This window comes from Lynx rufus, unplaced genomic scaffold (assembly GCF_022079265.1).
Source record: "Lynx rufus isolate CCGP_SWC_20201006 ecotype Redwood Valley unplaced genomic scaffold, mLynRuf1.p SCAF_6, whole genome shotgun sequence".
In the NCBI taxonomy this organism is placed as follows: domain Eukaryota; kingdom Metazoa; phylum Chordata; class Mammalia; order Carnivora; family Felidae; genus Lynx; species Lynx rufus.
Genome location: NW_025814878.1, coordinates 6,497,879 through 6,511,617, shown reverse-complemented (window position 1 = coordinate 6,511,617; position 13,739 = coordinate 6,497,879). Strand labels below are relative to the sequence as shown.

The window sequence follows — 13,739 nt, the reverse complement described above, 5'->3', positions numbered from 1 at the left end:
TCTGTCATGGTTACGAAGTTAAAACAACTCAGGAAAAAATTGTTTCTACTTCCTTGTTTGTGTGTAAAGTAAGACCCAGAGTTCTGCAGTACAAGTTCAATGGTGAGCTGACCCCCCACATGCAACTATGAGGTGGGGGGTGGGGGGGGGAGTGTCCTGTCCTGGGGCAGCTAGAAGCATTTTCCCCAGAAGCTGGCAGAAATGTGAACACTCGCTTCACGAGGCAACCGGCAGTGTCTGTGGGGAAGGAACGCCCCTGCTGGAATGCGACACGGCCCTCGGCTCCCACGGAGCACGGTGCACACAGCAGGAGGGCCTGCTGATGGGGCACCTCCACGCTCCTTATGACACAGCCTTCCCGTCTCGGATTTCAGCCCTCTTCCGAAATGTCTCGTGAAATGGAAATCCTGAATGCTCTTTCCTGGTGCATTCTTACAACGTGCTAAATGGCTAATTTCATATAATTGAGGAAGCTTTTTCCAAAGACTAAAAGTACACTCACTGCTAGAGAAAGTGTAAAAACATGTGTCGTGTGGGAGGGGGACCGGTATTGAAGGCCTGGCTGCATCTGCTTTTTATGAACACTTCGCACTTCCCCGGATACACGCAGCACCTCCAACAGGCGGCCCCGGGAAGTGCAGTTTTTAAAAGCTGGCTTGGGCCAGCTTTTTACATTTTTACACTGAAAAGTCACCTCCTCCAAAACCTTTGGGAATTCTCAAAATTCCATATATATAAAACAAATTACATATAATACCAATTATATTTTTGGAAATTCTGATATTTAAATACTAATGTTTAACATTTTATATGTATATATATATTTTCATGTATATATTCTATTTATATATAATATATATTTAAATATATAATATATATTTTATGTATATATTCTATTTACATATAATATATTTTATGTATATATTATATATTTATATATATGTTTTATGTATGTATTATATATTTATGTATAATATATATTTTATGTATATTATATATGTTTATGTATAATATATATTTTATGTATATTATATACATTTATGTATACATATTTACATACATATACATAAATATATATTTTTAAATATATATAAATATATATTATGTATATAATATATATAATTATATATATTATACATATATATGTATACACCAGTCACAGGCAGGCCAATGCACTGAACACCCACGTTGGTCCCCCAGATGGTCCCCACGTTACACATGAGGAAACTGAGGAAGCCAGAGGAAATTGTAGGAATTTGTCTTAAGTCAAACAGCTAGAAAGTAATGGAAGTAACATTCCTGTCAGCTCCATTTGCTCCAAGGTGCATCATCTTTTTTTTTTTTTTAATGTTTATTTATTTGGGGGAGAGGAAGAGGGAGAGAGAATCCCAAGCAGGCTCACGCTCAGCGAGAAGCCTGATGTGGGGCTCGATCTCACGATGAGATCATGACCTGAGCTGAAATCAAGAGTCGAACGCTTAACTGACTGAGCCACGCAGACAATCCTCCAAAGCTCGCGATCTTAATGTCTGCAGTGTTGCCTCACCTCGATGACACAAACATCTACTTTAGTTAATGGTTGACTCTGAGGACTAGCGAGGGAAGCTTTCCCATATAGACCCCATGTATTCATTTTGAGCAGCACTTTTATGGCCTCCCATGCCATGCTCCCGCTTTTCCTTAGCAGGGGCACAAGCAGAGAAGCTATGCGGGCTGTTTGTTCATCCCCTTTATCTGGACTATTTTCTACTCCTGATGTCTAATTTCCTTGTCACCATCTTTCACAGCCACCGAATCGATAGCCACATTTGTCCCTCTCATTTAAATTATGTCTACATATTTGTGGGAGTACCCAGAAGATAAAACTGCATGAAATACGAAAACACAAAGACCACATTGCCTTGGAGATCGTATTGCAGGATTGAGCTCTGAAATGCAACACAGTTTTGTATTTTCCCTTTGATCCAGGCTCTGACGGAAGGCTTTGACATTTTACAAAGTATGCCCATGTCCTTTCGGATGGCAACTCAAACAGGCCTTCAGATAGAGATGTGTCACTTTGGGCATCGAGCTAAGACTGTGGCCATCAGAAAGCCACCAGGCTGATGATGGACAGGTGACTCCGATCCCCCAGGCTGGGCTTGTTCACTCTCCTCTTGTAGGATGACATGCTAAGTAGTAGGTTTGGCTGCCCCCTCTTCCTTGGCCCCCAAATGTCCTCAAGTGGGATAAGCCTAACTCACCATGGTCTGGAACTTCCTCTAAGGTGGGAGCTACGTCTTCATATTTTCAGGGGCTTGGGCTGTGCCTGGCAGGCACAGAGTACATGCTTCTTAGCTGATGAAGAAGGAATAAATACATATACACTATTTGAGCAAATAGGAGATGAATGGCTTCTGCCTCTTAATATCACACCATTTTTGTGACGATGTTCCCGTAGAAGAATGTTTCAGCCCACAAGTTGGGAGCCCGTGGGCCAGCCTTTCAAATAAAGCCTCAGTGAAAGAACTGGAAACTTAGAAGATCTCCAAGAAAAAGTGCTTTGCACGATAAGTGGAAAACATGGCTTGACTCGGAATCTTTCTCACGCCTTCCCCATTTACCCCATTTTGGGACTTTAGGAGGCCCTGAATCTGTAGCCCGTGCTCTAAAATGCAGGGCCCCAAACTAGAGCTGTGCTGGGGTGTATGCCGAAGGAAGTAAACCACAGTGCCTAAATATAAATACAAAAGGCTGAATGTAAACACTGAAGTTTTGGGCGGTAACTTGTAGCAACTTCCACAAATGCTGTATCACAGCAAACATATGACAGTGACAGTGAAGTCATTTATTTGCTTCAAAAGAAAGTTACTATTTTCTCCAGATACTAATATACCCCACAAACATTTATGAAACCAGTCTTTCTCAATTTGCTTCTATTGCAAACAGATAAACTGGTGTCTCTATTGCAATAAAAAGCCATGAACATACCAAGGTCTGAGAGGCATTTGGAGAGCAGGCACATCCTGTTACAGCCCCCCCCCCCCAGCCCCCACCACGGTCTTTTCAGGGTCTTGCACATGGTGCCGAGAGAGCCGGTGGAGGCGTGGCCAGGAGGGGACATCCTAGAGGCACAGCTCTAGCTTTTCAATTCTATTCCACGGATGTCTACATCCAAGATCCCTCCTCTTCAAGGAGGAATTCTGAAAATGTGCGCTCGGCTCAGCCCCACCAGCTGATTATAGGAAAGGCCACCACTTTGAGAATTCAGTCTTTCATCATATCGTAACATGGAGATGACATTTCCCCACCCACCTTAGGACCCCTGACGGAGCCTCCCACAGCCAGAAACGATCCTTGCATTTGCAGGTTCTCTTCCTGTGGCACTTAGAATCTGTCTGGTAAGACAGTTGTTTATATGCACCTCGTGTCACATCCTAGGCTGCTTTCACGACTGACTAGTTCTCTGTGTTCGTGTTTTCCTCAGCCCTTGCTTTGGAGGACAGGGAACTTGGATTTGAATCCTGGCTTTCCTGCTTCTACTAGCCATGAAAACCCAGACAACTTATTTCTCCCGTTTCGGCTTTAGCAACGTAACAATTTCTACCTCCTTGTGTTGATTTGAAGATTAAATAAGGTAGCATGATGCCGGGGGCACCTGAGCGGCTCACTCGGTTAAGCGTCTGACTCTTCATTTTGGCTCAGGTCTTGATTTCATGGGTTTGTGTGTTTTAGCCCCGAGTCAGGCTCTGTGCTGACAGCACGGAGCCTGCTGGGGATTCTCTCTCTCCCTCTCTCCCTCTCTCAAAAATAAATAAACTTAATTTATTTTTAATGTTTATTTTTCAGAGAGAGAGAGAGAGGCAGAGAGAGAGGGAGGCACAGAGTCTGAAATAGGCTCCAGGCTCTGAGCTGTCAGCACAGAGCCCAATGTGGGGCCCGAACACACAGACGGTGAGATCATGACCCGAGCCGAGTTGGACGCTCAACCGACTGAGCCACCCAGGTGCCCGTAAATAAATAAACTTAAAAAGAAAGATAGCATGATGCCTGGCACGCTGTGGCAACCGATGAATACCATCTGTCATTAATAATGAGACTCGTGGGTAGAACCGAGAATTGACCCAGGATCTTTCCTCATCAGGGAGGAATTCTGCGTGTCTGCTCTCAGCCCACCGTTGCAGGAGCTCTGGAAGCCCAAGGCCCTTTTCCCGGTGCCCCTTCTGCTTCGGGACTGCGGCTTTGCCAAAACATCACCCATTCTGCCACTTCTCCACGTGTGACACGCAGACAGGTTTGTATAATGAATCCTTGAGTCACGTGAATGTGGCAGATTTGTGTATTAAAGGGATTAGACTAAACTCAGGATGTTCCTATTCTTCCTTCCTGAACTTTGCCCCTCAGGAGGCCAGCATGGAAAAAAGTGTTATTATCCATCTGATAGCAAATACTTCTGAGCAACAGCTTTGCTCAAGAGACCATGCCAAGGCTGTGGCATTTGAAAAGGAGTGTGGTGCAGCCGCTCTGGAAGACAGTGTGGAGGTTCCTCAAAAAATTAAAAATAGATCTACCCTATGACCCAGCAGTAGCACTGCTAGGAATTTACCCAAGGGATACAGGAGTACTGATGCAGAGGGGTACTTGTACGCCAATGTTTATAGCGACACTTTCAACAATAGCCAAATTATGGAAAGAGCCTAAATGTCCATCAACTGACGCACGGATAAAGAAATTGTGGTTTATATACACAATGGAATACTACGTGGCAATGAGAAAGAATGAAATATGGCCTTTTGTAGCAACATGGATGGAACTGGAGAGTGTGATGCTAAGTGAAATAAGCCATACAGAGAAAGACAGATAACCATACGTTTTCACTCTTATGTGGATCCTGAGAAACTTGACGGAAGACCATGGGCGAGGGGAAGAAAAAAAAAAAAAAGGTTAGCGAGGGAGGGAGCCAAAACATAAGAGACTCTTAAAAACTGGGTTTTTAAGGGGTTGATGGTGGGTGGGAGGGAGGGGAGGGTGGGTGATGGGTATGGAGGAGGGCACCTGTTGGGATGAGCACTGGGTGTTGTATGGAAACCAATTTGACAATAAATTTCATATTAAAAATAAATAAATAAATAAATAAATAGGGAGTGTAAGGCACAGTCCTGCCTTTTAGGACCTACGGTCCCTGTCACCAAGACAGGGTACAGTGTTAAAAGGCAGCTGAGGACACCAGGGAAGTTTTCCGTGGTAACAGAGTGGCACAAAGGGAAATAAGGAAAGGTCAGGGTGGCTGGAGAGGTCAGATCTGGGAGCCGTGGACCTTGGTCTCAGGGATTCATAGGGATCCTGACAAAGAGCTTGGTGTCTTTGTGTCCTCCATGCTGGAGAGAAGAACACTGTGACAGCAAGTTTGCTTTTCAGGGTAGAACGAGTCCTTGGTTGATTGACTGGCAGGAATGAAAGAAAATTCATACCAAATTAAAACAGGCAAAATCTGGAGGTAAGCTCACGAAGATGGAGTGATCTATGAATTTCACCTCAAGACCTTCCATTTGGAGGTGAGGACCACGAACAGGCCTTGCCAACAGGCAGATCTGAACAGGTCTAGTGATGAGATCCAAAAAGCAATTCCAGTCTTGATGTTTATATCCTATTTTACACAAAGATCACGTGCACTAAAAACTATAGTGTCAAGACTTCCAGCGTCTTCCAGTGTCAAGAGTCTGTGTGATAAATGTTTGTCTTACTAACATTTCTATTGAAATTACATATTATACAGAAAAATGCACTGATTGTAACATGCAGCTTTGTGGATTTGCCCAAATGAACACCCCTGTGTAGCTCCAGTCCCGCTCGACAAATAGGACCCTTCTAGAACACCTCCCTTCCCTCACAGTCCCCAGAGGTAACCACTGTCCTGCCACCTACACCACAGATTAGTTTCACCTGTTTTTAACGTTCTAGAACTGGAACTACCTGGTACGAATTAATGTATGTCTGGCTTTTTTTCTCTCAACATTATGTTGTAAGTTTCATACAAAAGTTGATTCATTTACCATGCTATATAGTATTCCATAATAGGAATATATCACACTTGATCCATTCTACTGTTGAGGGACATGTGGGTTGTGTGTTTTTTGGACTATTACATGCAAGTAATGATGCTAGAAACATTCTTATCCCTACACTGAGCACAGTTAAGTGCATTTCTGTCGATGTATGCCAGGGGGCAGAATTATGGGGTCAGAGATTCTACATCTGCTTCATTTTTGTAGCCATTTTCTTAAAAGCTTTTCCAAGGTGATTGTATGAATTTATACTCCCACTAGCAGTGTATGAGACTTATACACATCCTTGCCGACACTTGAGATTATCGCCTTTTTTCGTTTTAGCCATTTGGATGGTATGTCGTGGGGTTTCTTTGTTGTCTCAGTTTTTAGTTTCCTGATGACTGAAGGATAGCATCTTTTTGCATGTTTATGAGCTATTTGGGTATCTTCTTTTGTGTAGTAACCGTTCCAATCTTTTGCCCATTTTTTAATTGCAATGGCTGATTTATTTTTTTTATTAATTGATTTGTCTGAGTTCTATATATCTTCTGGATGCCAGACTTTTATGGGTCCCAATTCTTGCAGATACCTTCCGTCTGGCTGCCTTGTCAGCTTAGCGATTGGCAAATGCCTACAGGAGCAAGGGAAGCCTAAAATTGAGCTCCTGTCTCCAAAATGCCGTTTTTTCAGAGATTTTGGTCCTAGACCTCAGTGTCTGGGAAGTTCTTTAATGGCTCCAAACATGACTGTGTGTACTTAATAGTTTATCTGGATTTACTGTTAGTTTTTCACTTCAGAAGGGTTGGTCTAATAGAATCTCTTCTTCCATCTCTAGAAGCATAAAGTTAAGAACCAGGTTGTTCATTTGGGGCACTTCAAAGGAAAACTGTAGAACAGAGGAGCATGTGTGATATCCTAAGGGCAGTGCCCCCACCCCCACCACCTAGTACTCTGAGACTGGGGAAAAACACTTGTGCTGGGCTCGGGCACAGGGTAGGGGGAGTCGGGGTACAGAGAGGGTCAGAGAGTTTAGCTGGTGGCTGTGCTGGGTTGTGCCCTTGTCCCTGGGGACGGGGATAAAATAACCTAGAGAAGGTTTGGAGATCCCAGAGCGGTGTCGCTGGGGTCAGCAGTGTCAGGGGGGTGCCTTGGTGGCTCAGTTGGTTAAGTGCCCGACTTCAGCTCAGGTCACGATCTCACGGTTCGTGGGTTTGAGCCCCACGTCGGGCTCTGTGCTGACGGCTCGGAGCCTGGAGCCTGCTTCAGGTTCTGTGTCTCCCTCTCTCTCCACCCCTCTCCAGTTTGTGCTCCGTGTCTCTGGCTCCCAAAAATAAATAAAACGTTAAAAAAACTTAAAAAAGAAGAAGAAGAAAAGAGACAGAGACCCAGAGGGAGAACACCATGGGAAGAGAGAGGCAGAGATCACAGCGAGGTATCTGCCACCCAAGGAACACGGTTGGAGGCAGCGACCAGAAGGGCAGAGGAAGGCATGGGACAGGTTCTCCCCTACAGCCTCCCCAGGGATGGTGCCTCTGCTGACACCTTGATTTCAGACTTCCCGTCTCCAGAACTGGAAGAGAACACACTTCTGTTGTCTAAAGCCACCCAGTTTGTGGTCGCTTGTTACAGCAGCCTGAGAAACTCACGCAACTACTGACTGGAAATGGGTGGGCTGGTGAACCGACCTGAGTTCAATAGTGGGAAAGGAAAGACCACTGGGTTTCTGTATTTGTCCTCACATTTTATATTAAACTCGGGATTTGAGCCTCCATTTTCCTTACAAGGGTGATCCAGGCGGCCCTGTGTCCACAGTGTTCAGATCTGCCTCTCCCCGCGAAGGAGTTCCCGAGTTTCTATCTACCCTGTTATCAACTGCCTTAACTGTATCAATATGGCAAGGGTCCGGGGCTTTGCTTTTCTGGCTCTTGTTTCGCTAAGCTGGTCTAAACCGGCTTGAGTCAGAACTGACGCCGACTCAGGAAATAGGTACAGTTTACAACCATGTGTACTTTGCAGCAAGGAAGAACTCAGGCCAAGGTCCCACCAGGAAGGGAAGTATCTAAATGACTCAGTGCAGTTGTGATATTTTCTCATATAAATGTGGACTCTCAGGGAAGATCTGTCGGAGCAACGGAAGGGCTCGGGAGAGTCCTCCTCAATTAAGTTGTCCTCGTTGCTTATAGGAATGTCCGAGATTGCATCGTGTATGATCATTCCTTGGTTTCTCAAAGGCATCGTCAGTGTTTCAATTAAAGCACAGATGTCCCTTGAGAAAGTTCATAGCTTAAGCCCTTAGCAGCAGCCAGGGTTGTGCATGGTGTCACTTCTATCCCAGGACCTAGAGGACATATTGGGGAAGGAACACAGAAGGCCACAGCCTAGGGTAGGGCTCGGTCATTACAATGCTCAGCCAATATTCAATAAACATCCATGTGGTAATGATGATAATTACCTTGGAAATCTGGAACCGTATTTCCAAAATGGAAAGGAGTTCATTAATAAAATGAAGAGTCCAGCTTTCCCCCATACAATTGGTGATCAGCCCCACCTACTCTGGGTCAGCTGGTGAGTAGGTCTATGACCACGGGCAGGTTGCTTATCCTTATAGAGACCCAGGTTACTCCTCATCTGTGAAATGGGACAATAATATTGCCTATTGCAATAGGCGGTTACAAGATGCAAATGGAATAAATTGTTTAAAGCATTGAGCTCACCGCTTGGCGTAGAGTGAACGCTCAATAAACATTAGGTGTATCACCAGTCTGCGAATTTTCTCCCCCTAGAGTAGCATATAGTTGGGTTTCTTTATGCAGTGCGGGTTTTGTGCTGAAATCATCTATGTTCCACAGAGTGATGCAGGGCTGTGTTGTTAATGCGAATTCAGATATCCGTCCATCAAAGAGCAGTAAAGACCTTCTACATTGGACACAGCCCACACTGTGCCACATAGTACATATTTTTCATGTTTGAAAATATGTTGAAAAGAAAGCATCAGGATAAGAGGATTCTGTCATTGCTTTTAGCTTGTATAACACTTAAGTGGTGCTTACTGTGTGCTTTACAGATATGAGCTCATTTAGTCCCCATAGGATTCCATCTGGTACATGCTATCATTATCCCCATTTACACATGAGGAAACTGAGGTTTGGAGGGATAAGTCATTTCCTAAGGTCACAGAACTAGTGTAAGAACTAAAGCCAGGATTTAAACTAGACATTCTGTCTCCAGTAGGGCCTGTTAGGTGTTACACCAAGCTGTGAGCATGAATGAACACACACACACACACACACACACACACACACACACACACACACACACATGCATGTGCACACACACAGGTATGTCGATGATATTCACTTTCCTTGAAAATGTATGATGGTTGGTGCCTTATAGACATTTCCTAGTGTAATCACATCTGGGATGATGCAGCATGGTATGGCTAGGAAAGGAGAGGCCATGGAATTTTAATAAAGGGGAGCCTCTGCCACCCATGTGGCTTCTGGAAAGCAGAGAGGGCTAGGTGAGAGGTGCCATCTCTAAAGAGCTCTATCAGTATTCCTTATCTCCTCCCTCAGATAAAGGTGAACACGAGGCTGCGAGAGTTATCCGTGAGCAGCTCCCAGGTGAAAGGCGAAAAGGGGAAAAGGCGATTTTTCAGAACCTCGTTATTGTTAACGAATGGAGGAAGCTAATGTGACAGAGGGGAAGACGGAAGAGACTCCTGCCCCGTGGGGGGCAAAGCATTGAGCGCCGTCACTGAGCAGGGCTTTGCAAAATGTACGTGCCCAGCAGGAGGGGACACAGCTCCGCGGAGGAAACTGCCCACTCGTGTGGGGAGCAGCCCTGAAGGGGCTATGATGTTCTGAGTCCTGGCCCAGGAACAGCAACACCCTCTCTGTATACTAACCTGGGGGGAGGAAATTCACAGGCTGGTGATAACCTAACACATATCGAATGTTTATTCTGTGCCAGGCCCTGAGCTCTGTGCCTCAGATAAGTTATTTCATTTGCATTTTGTAACCCCCTAGTGAGATGGGTCACATTGTCGTCCCATTTCACAGATGAAGGTGTGCTCCCACCCTCGGGTCCACTCTGCAGTTAGGGAATGAATAGTCATAATGCGGCAGAAGTACAGAGTTGGTCCCCCCCCAGACAGACCCTGGGAGGTGTTCACAGACTCAGGCCACTTCGCCGGTCCCGAAGCGTCAGAGGGTTGCCAGGAACTTGGGGTGCGCGTCTGGGCAGAACTGGTAGGAATGGTGAGACCAGGAGAGGTAACAAGAAGGCTGGAGACCCAGTGGCTGTGGGAGTGGAGGTCAGGAGAGGTGCAGGGCGGCTCCCAGCAGCGTGGGAAACAGGGATGCTCTGACCGAGGCACGAAGCGGGGAGGAAGACCAGGGAAGAGGGGGGACGGGCAAGGTGGGTGTGCACGGGCCGGCCCTCGGTGGGGTGGGAGTTAGGTGGCAAGGACTCGTTCTCTTGGACTTTGTTTTCTGTCTTCCTCCACGAGTCAGCCCTCCCACTGCTGAAGCTGTGTTGGGCTGGAAGGAAATGGGAGCAAAATGTACCTTTTCCGGGGGGAAGAGATGGGGATGGTGGTCCCGGGGGCCGTGGACCGCTCGGGTGGCCCTCGGACACACCGCCTGCTCGTTCGTTTACTCTTGGCGGAGCTGGTAGCGTTTGGGCTAATGGTCCCCCCTCTGTGGTCATCACCCCGCTGCTCAGCTCGCCGCCGGGATGGTGCTGGTGACACAGCAGAGGCCACGTCTCGGGACGGCTCGTTTCTAGTACCGCATCCCCGGGACAAGAAGCCGGATTTCTCAGCCACTTCCTCCTCCAGTGGGTAAACCCGGGATGCCCTTGGCTTTCTGCGTGAGCGGGCAGCAACCGGAGCCCTGCCGGCTCCTAACAGTCCCCGAGGTGGGTGCATTTCTCCGTCACAGGTCAGGTCGAGTTAGGCCTCCAGGCACACGACTAATATCCTCTTGTTGTCAAAAACGGTGCTTTTCCAAAGACATTTTCTGAAACCTGGGACCCGTCGGGTCCGCCTAGTCAAAAGGAACTGGAAGGGCTTTATAGATTCGCTTGTGGCCTTGATGGCAAGGGTACGTGTCTGCAGATGATGGAGAAAGCCAGGCGGTGAGGTGAGAGGAAAAAAGCCGAGTAGCCTCCCGGGCTGGGCTCTTGCTTCGTCTCCGGTTCTCAGGGCTGCTTGTTTAAAACAGGCTGCCTGTTTTTATTAGGGAATTACACAAGGGAAAGCGTGTTTGCCGAGGTTCTCATTCCCATGACATGAAGTCATAAAAATATGCAAACGTAGCTCCCCATACCTTCTTGGGAGAAGGGGGATAGAAGGTGGGGGGAAGGAAGGAAGGAAACTATTCCAGAGGCTTAAAGAATAGACAGCAGCTATGTTTTCTTTCTCTCTTTCCTTTTTGGAAAGAAATGGTAAACTATCACCATTTTAAAAATTCGATCCAATAGCGGAGAAGAATTGAGGGCAGAAAGATTTCATCCATCTCATGCCTTTGGGGACCACAGATGTTGATGGTAATTGTATAATAATCTAGAAGAGAAAATTTTAATGTCAAAATGATTTTTTATTTTTTAGTGGAAACCTGTTGTTCATAGTGTAAGGATACAAATCTAATCTCTTATAGAAAGGTTATAAATAGTCTTACAGAAACCTGTATCTGGTTTAAAAGCCTGAAGCTGGGATTTTAAAGCTTGTGGCTTTATTTAAAGTTTATAGTTAGAAAGTTCGGGTTAAAAAAAGAAAGAGTAGCTACAAGGTCAAGGTATTATTGCTCTAACTTAAGACAATAAAGATTCATTCATTCTGTATCTGTTAATTCAACGAGTATTTACATTATATGTTAGACACAAAGTTTAAAAAGCAGATTTTTTTCTGCATGACACTATTTATCTATTCTCTCACTAAAGTTTGCACATTCCTTTTTAAAAAATGCAATAGGATAAGGCCGTTAGAGAATCAGGTAAGTCTATATGTATTGACATGCAAATATTCCTCATATGCATAAATAGATGTTATAAATGACATATTTGATGAATGTTTACTATAATAGTTATAGGATACCCTGAGACTTTTTCTTTCTTTTGAGACATATTGGACTAAAAAAAATTGACAAGCATATAAATCTCATTTCAAGGTCAGGTTTTAGCTCACTTAGTACCCCAGTTTTGAAACACTGAACCAAAGTTGTGTATCATCACCAAATTATAACTTTTGGAGGAGGTACAAAATAGCTCATGTGTGCCTGTTCAACTACACACCAGTATACCTAAAGAGATCTCATAGCTCTTCTTACTAGGAGAAAGCTGCTACGCTAATATCCTGGCCAAGACCATTCTCTAGGTAGTTTAATTTTAAAAAATCACTTCTCTTCTAAAGATCCTGTGCGTATATCAGAAGACTCCACATCAACCCTCAACTTCAAATGTGGAGTAAGTTGTTGTCAGCAAGCAGAAGTATATCTGTTTTTCCTTTCTTCTGGTCCACTTAGAACTGCGGCATCCAAACCCCAAACGCCGATGCTTTCGATAAATAGCCGCCACAGCACGTACATAACAGAAGGTTAGGAAGACTGTGCTGTTGAAGAGAGAGTGGAAATGTCTGAACATAATGAACGGGGTTGGGAGGAAGTAAAAGGAATTCAGGGAGAGTCCACCCAGAGAGGCTGTGATGAAGTCCAAGAGCAAGTTTAATGGGATGAGGGAATTGAGAAAGTGGAACTTAGGGCCATAAAGGGAAACTTGAGAGGAAAGGCGTGCTCATATTTTGTAAGTTTTGCATTTCACAGAAATTTTATGGGCTTAGCAAACACATTTCCTATGCTGAAGGCTCCAGTGAAAATAAATGCTGGCTGTATAACCACCCTGTGGCAAGAATTGACCAGACATCTTTAAGGTGTATAGCATTATAATAGGTACTATATTCAAGCAGTGGAGCTGAAAGTCTGAAGTTTTGATTCAGAAAATAATTAACTTAAAGAGGCAGCACAGCAAACAGCCCGTGGAGACAGAGCTTAGAAACAGTGGTTTGAAAAACACCTTAGGTATAAGAGAGGGAGATTTGTTTACTGATCTCAGAGCATGTGCTACAGGGGCAGGGATCGTTGAGAGTCTTCTCCGGGAACAGAAGACCTTGCTGGCACCACAAGCCCTGCCACTGCGCTCTCCTGCAGACCTGCCCCCTCCAATACACGCTTGGCTGGAGCCCATCCAAGGTAGCACCACAAGCCTGGCATCGTGCGGGCAGCCCTGACCAGGGCCAGCACCACTCCACAGTGACTCCTACCCCAGGAAGAGGAAAAGATAACCACATACATCAGTCCCACCGGGGCCCGAGCAGTGGGTTGGGAGTAGACATCTGGTCTGATTGCAGGCCCCGCCCACCAACAAAAGCTCCTTGGGGCAGCACGTAGAAAGTGCCCTGCAGTTCGGTGCTGCGGCATCTCTGGCAAACGTCTGGTCTGACTCAACTCAAACCCAAGACAGCCCCAGCCTGGGCCACTGACAACTGCAGGGACCAAATCCTGCCCACAGCAGGCAAAGAGAGCCATTGCAGATGACTTACTAAGGGCAAAACAGCTTAGGCATAAAGGCAGGGCACACACACCACATATAGGAGATACCCTGGAAGCACCAGGTTTGGGTGAACAGGGACATGGCACCATAGGGCACTACGGGACC

At 45.6% G+C, this 13,739-nt stretch overlaps 1 protein-coding gene across 2 annotated transcripts in view; it reads left to right on the top strand.

Moving 5' to 3' along the window:
- The window catches only part of SCAF8 (SR-related CTD associated factor 8), a 239,137-nt gene that overhangs the window by 213,411 nt on the left and 11,987 nt on the right, over positions 1 to 13,739 (top strand). The window contains exon 23 of one of the 2 annotated variants that reach the window (XR_006966251.1): positions 4,124 to 4,273. The gene's annotated coding sequence lies outside the window, so the exon portion shown is untranslated. Of the gene's footprint in view, positions 1 to 4,123; positions 4,559 to 13,739 lie in introns of those variants that run through there. The other variant, XR_006966250.1, reaches the window with a different exon arrangement.